Source organism: Molossus molossus, unplaced genomic scaffold (genome assembly GCF_014108415.1).
Source record: "Molossus molossus isolate mMolMol1 unplaced genomic scaffold, mMolMol1.p scaffold_m16_p_13, whole genome shotgun sequence".
NCBI classification, from domain to species: Eukaryota; Metazoa; Chordata; class Mammalia; order Chiroptera; family Molossidae; genus Molossus; species Molossus molossus.
In genome coordinates, this window is record NW_023425348.1 from 84237876 (window position 1) to 84246367 (window position 8492).

General features: G+C 35.1%; 1 pseudogene; it reads right to left on the reverse strand.

Moving 5' to 3' along the window:
- Nucleotides 1-7747: 7747 nt before the first annotated feature.
- Nucleotides 7748-8477, reverse strand: LOC118628678 (annotated as a pseudogene).
- Between the last annotated feature and the right edge of the window lie 15 nt (nt 8478-8492).

An 8492-nucleotide genomic window follows, 5' to 3' on the forward strand; every position in this document is an offset into this window, starting at 1 on the left:
ATTTAATTTACTGTGTGCTTCTATTTCTACCTTCATGGATCAGTTCGTCTTTAAATTGTATGTGGACATTGAGGATGGTTTTCACGATCACTACACTTGTTTCCAATTTAACAGTGGTATTATTGATATATTTCTCATTTTGTCAGTGTAGATACTGTGAATTATCACTGTAAAGTTCCCTGAAATTTTTGTTAAGATCATGTTTGTACTTTCTAAATACAGTCATGGATAAACCAAACTATGTCTTGCTCAGCACAGACACTGGAAAACTTGGGAGTCGTTGAAGATAAACCCCCTGCTTTGCCATATGATCTGACTTTTAATGAACCACATTTCTTGACAATCCAGCTCTGTATCAAAAACTGTCTTCCTCATCCATTTTCAACTGCCTACTGCAATCCTTCATTTCTCTGCCATCACTCGACTATCCTGAACGTACATTTTCTTATTATACATTTCATATTATTAGGTCATTTACAAAAGACAGAGAATATTTTAGTGTACAAAGTGGAATAAAACAAATGATTTTTTAGTAGACTACTGATTGGGGAATATAAGGGAGTGTTATTCAGGAAATGGTGCCTGGGAACACACATTCAAACACAAATAGAAAAGAGGAAAACCCTGGGAAACAGGAATGGCCTGGAATGTGTGTTACCTGTGTGTATGTGTGTGGGCAGGGGGAGAAATTCATTGCCTGTGAAGCTTATGTGGTGTTTTTTGCCTCTCCACTACTTTTGTTGTTCCTTAAAAAACAAGAAAGCTTTAACTAACCATTTATAAACTCCCTTTAAAATAGGTGAAGAGCCCTGGCCGGTTTGGCTCAGCAGTTAGAGCGTCGGCCTGCGGTCCTGAGAGACCCGGGTTCGGTTCCCGCTAAGGGCGCGTGCCTCGGCTGCAGTTTGTCCCCGGCCCTGGTCGGTTGTGCAGGTGGCAGCCACTCGATGTGTTCCTTTCACATCGATGTTTCTCTCTCTCTCTGTTCCTCTCTCTCCCTCCCACTCTACCTGAACAAAAAATGGAAAAATGTCCTCGGGTGAGGATAAAAAAAAAAAAAAAAAAAAAAAAAGGTGAAGATATTGAGACTCACTAATGATGGGTACTTTGACCATTTATACAAAGGTGTTATGATTGTAGGTTTTTAATTTATTGGACTTGAGTTTGAATCTTAACTCCAAAATCTGTGTGAAATAAAGAAATTGATCACTTTTTCAAAAGTTTGTTTTCTTATTTGTGATAATCAAATAAAATCATATTATTACAATTGCCTATCAGTTTTAACCTGTTCATTAATTATGGTTTTATAATTATAATTATAAATATGATATTACATTTTTTCACTTATTATTATTTTTTCTTCATTTTTTTTATCTTTACCTGAGGATATTTTTTGCATTTATCTTCATATAGAGCAGGAAGGAGAGAGAGAGAAACATCGATGTGAGAGAGACACATCGAGTGTTTGCCACCCAAACAATCCCAACCAGGGCCAGGGACAAACTGCAACCAAGATACGTGCCCTTATTGGGAACCAAACCCTGGACTCTCCGGTCTATGGGTCAACGTTCTAACCGCTGAGCCAAAACAGCCAGGGCTGATATTATATTCTTTAATTTTAGTCCCCAGGTTGTATAACACATTGCTTAGCAAAATTATACTTAATAAATTATTAAGTTTCTTGGTGGTGGTAAGTTTTTCCATTCTTTTCTTTCATTGGGGCCAAGACTAGAGTAAGGTAGTGACACCCCATGGGTACAACACTTAAGAGGCACTCACTCTTTTCAGGACAGGCTAATTCTGCATCATACAATCCTGAAAGTATGTTCTTCCTTAGATATTGCATCACAAGTATCTCTTGACTAAAGATTGGACCCAGCCCTGCCTTTCATTTCTTGTCCTGGTGTGTTTGAATCATGTCCACCAAACACAGTGTAACTATGGTGTCTTGGATAAGCAACATATTCCTCCCAAGATAGACAGGGTTTGAATTATAGCTTCCCCCTTGCTAGCTGTGTGACCTCATGCAAGTTGTTTAATTGCCCCGTTCACTTCAGTTTGAAATTGGCTAACAAACCTATAAATACTTAGGATTGTTACATGAATGAATTCATTTACTATATCCAAAGCAAGTTAAAGAAATCCCAGCATTTATACAAATATTTCTAAATTCTAGCTGTTATTGTTATTACAAACTAATTTTTATTTTTCTAAACCTTACTCTCTATTTTAAGCTGCATAAAAAAAATATCCTCCAATTTACTATTTCTTTTTCTTTTATTTTCAATCCTCGACCGAGGCCATTTTTCTACTTATTACTCAGATAGAGTGGAAAGGAGGGAGAGGAAGAGAGAGAGAGAAGAATCGATGAGAAAGGGACACATCGAGTGGCTGCCTCCCTCACGACCCAACCAGGGCCGGGGACAAACTGCAAAGGAGGTATGTGCCCTTAGCAGGAACCGAACCCAGGTCTCTCTGGATCACAGGCTGACACTCTAACTGCTGAGCCAAACTGGCCATGGCAATTTACTATTTCTTTGTATCACATGTTTAATGTGAGAAAGGACTGAGATCTTAAGCAATCATCAAATTGTTTTATAAGTCTCTATTAATTCTTTGCCAGTTTTTTGGCTTATACTCTAATCTGCAGACGTAACACTAACATTACACATTGTCCAGCCCACACTGTTGCAATCTGGCTACGTCCTTTTAATGCCTTTCTTTTATTATCACTAAATGATTCAAGAAGCAAGGACTGTGACATTTTATATTTGGGAACAATATAGATCTTAGAAAATGCCTTATTCCAACACTAAGTAAGACACCAAACACTGTTTAAGTAAAATCATTATTCTTAAAATGGAGAAAAAGGTAAATGTACAATGTAATAAAATTCCAATTATTATGGATCACATTTATTAATGGAAGCATTTAATATAAATAATTTAACCCTTATTCCTTGAATAAAATGACTTCTGGTGCCAAAAATATATATAATGTGTAACTATGCAAACCTAATTTTTGATGATGAAGGCATAAATCTATAACACGGAGTGTGTAAGATGTATGGATGTTTTTCTTGAGAGGGGAGCAAGGTAGAAAAAGCAGAGGTTTACTTTTGTGCTCTAACAAACGTATCTATTTTGCTCTCTTTCTTGTAAATGTTTAAGTTCTTATTAATCAAGGGAAATAAAATTCAATGTATAATCGTTTTATTTTAAATTCCAGTCTCCATTTCTTGAACAAATTCAAATAATAAGGGAATGTGTACAATATTCGAAGTGTTAGATATAGGAAGCTACCCCAGCTTCAGCTGTATTTATATATTTGATATAAAATATGATATTAAATCCTGAAATTAATAAAACACCATATAAAACTTAGACATTTCTATATGTTCAAAAGTCCTTAATTTCTATTACATTAAAACATCCTTAATTTCATTGTTTTTTTCTGTGAAATAATGTTCTTTGCATTTCTTAATGGTTGTTGTCGTTTATTCTACTGGGTTGTTTTATATTAATTTTTCTATTAAAATATCAAGGTGAATACATAAATATTATACTTATTCGTTACATGTTGGCTTAAAAGGAAGTTTTCTATAATTTTACCTATACCTCAAAAATATTCTCAATATTACAGTTTTAAGTATTTCAAATGATTTAATATCATGATTTATCATTTCATTGTAAATTTTATTTAATAGGATTAGAATAGTAGGAGTTGCTTTAATATGAAGATAAATTTTCTACTATAATTTAAACAATAATTTAAAATTTAAAAATATGAACTAAAGCTTAATATCTTATACAGTAGTTCATACTTACCTTTTAATTTGGGATGTTGTTGATTTTTCTTACAATAGAGGGTTTAATATTTAAATGAATGTAGGGTAAAATACTTGTTTCCTCAAAGATATCCAAGCCACCTTTCAAGTATTCTGTTCTTTATATATTTAAGGTGTTCTTTAAATAAAAGTTGTCATGTCTACCCCAGGATCTCTTCCACCTAACACAATAAAACTTTTAATTACAGTTTCAAACTTCTAATAAAATGAGTATCTGGCCTAAGTCCAGCTGAGATGATAGAAAAGATCCCAAGCAAACAATTCTGGGATGCATTTTTAAAACACTTTCATTGTTAAAGGATCTTGGCTTGGAATCAATTTCTATGACAAAAATAAGATGTTGCTTCACATTATTTAGTAAACAGTGATTTCTGAGGGTTTATGCTTATGAAGGGAAAACATGTGCAAGGACAGGAACCCCTACAGCGTGTGATACCGGAGGGTGACTAGGAATGTTTATCACAAAGTATCAGGAGCCCCTTGCCATAGAGGAAACCCAGAGAGGCAGTGAGCTGTGGGAGGCCCCAGGCGAACCCATGTGCACACAGTGGTGCTGAGAGATGGACAGCCAGGGCGCATGCGCACCGAGGAGCAGCCCAGCTGCACTGGCTTCCTGAGCCTCATAGCTGCACAGCACAGGTCGTGCTCAGAGACAGAGATCCGCGGATGCCACGGAGTATAAATCCCAGAAAAAGTCTCCAGTCCAAGTGAGAATTCATCATTTAGTCAAGAGAGCTTACCAGATGGGCTAATTATGGAAGTATGAAATAAATGCGATTTGGGACAATTAGCAGTCTTCGAGAAAAAAAGAATAAACTTTAAAATACTTTATGCTGCAGCGAGAATAACTCCAAGTAATGCACCTTTAAAGATTTTAGAGTGGAAATTATAGAAATATCTATGAAAAGAAGGTTTTTATAATTTTGGAGTAAGGAAAGTATAACTCTAACTCAAAATTTATATATATTCTATTCCTGTACTATTTCACTTCTGTTTTACATCACTACCCCTTACCTGCATCTCATACCCAAACACTATTGGGGTTTCTGCGTGAATCTGTGCTACTCAAATAACTACTTTTGTTTTGTTTTTAATCTCAAATAAATGCTGTTACCTCTCACTTTGGCTTTTATGTTTAAGATTAATAGAACCTGTCTTCCCCCCAACAACGAATAAGGTGGTTTGGAAAATAGAGGTTAGAAAGAAAAAAGTATGTGTTTTAAAGCAAATAAAAGTACAAAGAGAAGAAAGATGACAAAGAAATGAGAAATCTCATGTTGTATACTATCTTCACTCTAAAGTTCTTTTTTTCAAACCTCACCAGGGACACTTTTGCATTTACCCTCAGATAGAGCGGGAAGGAGAGAGGGAGGGAAGAGAGAGAGAGGAGAGAACATCAATATGAGAGAGACACACTGAGTGGCTGCCACCGGAAAGACACCAACCGGGCCCGGGGACAAACTGCAACTGAGGTACATGCCCTTAGTGGGAACCAAACCCGGCACTCTCTGGTCCAGGGGCCGATGCCATAACCACTGAGCTAAATCGAACGGGGCAACTCTACATCTTAATAAGAAGTCACTTCTAAAAATATGTTTCAGGGGAAAGAAATCATAGACTTAATCTCTGTTAAGGCAGCATATCTCTTTCTATAGTGAGCCATAGAAGCATATATACATAAAGATAAAGCAGTATTTTGCTTATTAAAAGGGTTGGCCCAAATAATGTTCAGTCATTAATCTGATTAATTATTAACACAAACATGTTGTACTTATTTAGGGTACTCTGATCTGTGAAGTATTTTAGTACCAATTTATTTTTAATTTCCTCTATCACAAGAAGTGAACAAATTAAAATTTAACTTTGATTTGAGTGCAAATTTTGACACTGAATACATCTTTACATGGTGGTATCTGTTGCATCTTGAATCTCAGAGATCTACAGCATTCTAAAATAAATTTAAAAAATCAATGCAAAATCAAAGTGCATAAAAATTCACACTTTTCCAGATTTAGTTATTATTGCTTTTTGTTCCTCCTCCATAGAACAGTTTAAGTACAGGTGCTTTTGCATGTATATGTAAGAAACCTTTGTTTTAGAAATAATTGATATGATTTTCTCAAAACTGAAACTCATATCTCTGGCTCCATAACAGCAGCAGACATGATATGGCTGTGTCCGGTGTCATTCTATGTGCCACTCCATCGGTTTACTTACTGACCTCCAGTACTGTGCCTGTGTTAGATGAAACGCAATGTGCAGAGTGGTGCATAGCCTTCAGTTGAGTAGGGGCTGCCTCTAGGTTGTGCTGTGCAGGTTTTATGGACAGAAAGTATTTGTTTGATCAATTATTTGTCTTATTCAGGGAAAATATTTTCCTAAGTGGGTTGAGATGGTGAAACCTCAAAACATATCTATTTTATTGCTATTAAGTTTGAATCGATTTAAATGATCTTAATTTCACATATACCTTAGTTAGTGTTTCAACAGTTAACATTTTAAGTGTTTTAGGTTTTTAATTTCTTTTCTTTGTCATTTCTGGATTTGTTTTAAAATTAATTTTGCAAGCAAGTACACAACACATTGTAATGCATTTTTTTGGGGTACTGAACAAGAGACATGTGCCCATTTATGAATTACCACTATTGTAATCCTGTGATAATCATGCAAATGTTATTTGTTTCTTTTTGTTATTTCAAAGACCAAAAAACTCATATTTGTCATTGGCCTGTATAATTTTTATATTGCTAATTATCTTTCTACTTTGTCAACACTGAGAACCCTTTATCGATTCAATACTTGCTTACATTTTTCTTCTTTTATGATTTGAGGATGTTCCTGGTACTGGAGATCGGTTTTGTCTCTATGTGAAGCATTCATTAGATGAGCATGAAAGTTTGAAAAAATATAAATAGAGAAATAGCATACATCACTAACCTTTGTGATTTTCCTTATTCATAATGAATACGAATGTATTGTTTGCTTTATACAATTACATAAATATCTCAGGTTTATTGTATTAAAGTGTAAAATTTCAGTAAACAAAAAAAAATAATAGAATGATTTACTCAGATTTTTCCATAATTAAAATTGATGATTATATCTTTATCGATCATTTCTAATATGCGTTTCTATGTCATATGCAAGGTATCTGTGTAATATCTGTGTTTCTATAGGAGGTACTTTTATAAATATTTATTTCTTTTTCCCTAGTTTCCCTATTCCAGTATCATCTCTAGAAAATATACTTAAAATAATAACTTGTGGACATTTCCATCACTACATCTAATCTCTCCTTATTATATGCAAATATTGTAAAAATGATTGTTTTATTATACGAATGGATTATATTATGTAAAATATTTAATTTGATATACACATATAGCCTAATATTCCCTAGTATCATTGTACCAACATCATTTATTATAAAACCACATTCGTAACAAAAAGTGCATTTTTCTCTAAAACAAAGATTATCTGTAGAATCATGGCTAAGCCGATATATATATATATATATATATATATATATATATATATAGATTTTAATTAATGTTCCATCACCAACCTGGTTTTAAAAATGGCTGTGACAACTCTATGGAAGTGATTTCCAATAGTTGCTATAACAGAGACTACATTACACTTGAGTCTGTTCCATTGAATCGTCGTCAAAAGTTTTTACCAAGAGGAAATTCACAATAAATTATACAGCTCCTGACAAAGTGACGTGCTACTTGTGGACACATACATAACTGTATAAACAGAAGAAAGAAAGGCTTTCAATGTTATAAGTAGCATTTACTTTGGAAAGGATAAATTGAGGTTACGATACATAGCTGTTGAAAGTATATTAAACACCTATGAGACATCAATTGCTGTAAATGGTTTCACTTTGAATGAAGTAAATTATTTACATAGCAGTTTTTGCAGTGCCATTATGACATCCTTGTTCCTTAGACGTATATCATGGGGGTAAATAAGGGAATTATGATAGTGTAGAAAAGAGAAAGCACTTTGCCAGTTCCTGCTGAGTCTTGAGTCTTGGGTCTTAAATATGTGATAATGGTTGATCCAAAGAAGAGTGCCACAACTATAGGTGGAGATGAGCAGGTGGAGAAGGCTTTGGCCTGACCTCTGGTGGATGGCAATTTGAGAATCGTAGAGATGATTTGCCGTAGGAGAGAAGAATCAGTAGAAATGGAACCATGACAACCACACAGCAGCTATGTAGACCATCATTTCATTTACAGAGGTATTCCCACAGGTCAACTTGAGTACCGGGGGATGTCACAGAAGAAGTGGTTGATGAGGTTAGAACCACAAAAGGGCAGAGAGAATATCTGGAATGTCTGCCTATTTGGACTGGAACCGCACTGACCAGGAGCCAGCTACCAGCTGGACACAGACCTTGTGGTTCATAACTAGGGGGTAGTGCAGAGGGTTACAAATGGCCACATACGGTCATAGGCCATTACAGCCAGAAGGAAACACTCAGTTGCTCCATCATATGTACCCAAAACATCTGTGTAGCACAGGCAACAAAAGATATTGCTCTTCTTTGGGTCCAAAGATTGGTGAGCATTCTTGGGAGTGTAACGGATACATAGCAGATTTCCAAAAAGGAAAAACTGCCTAGAAAAAATACATGGAG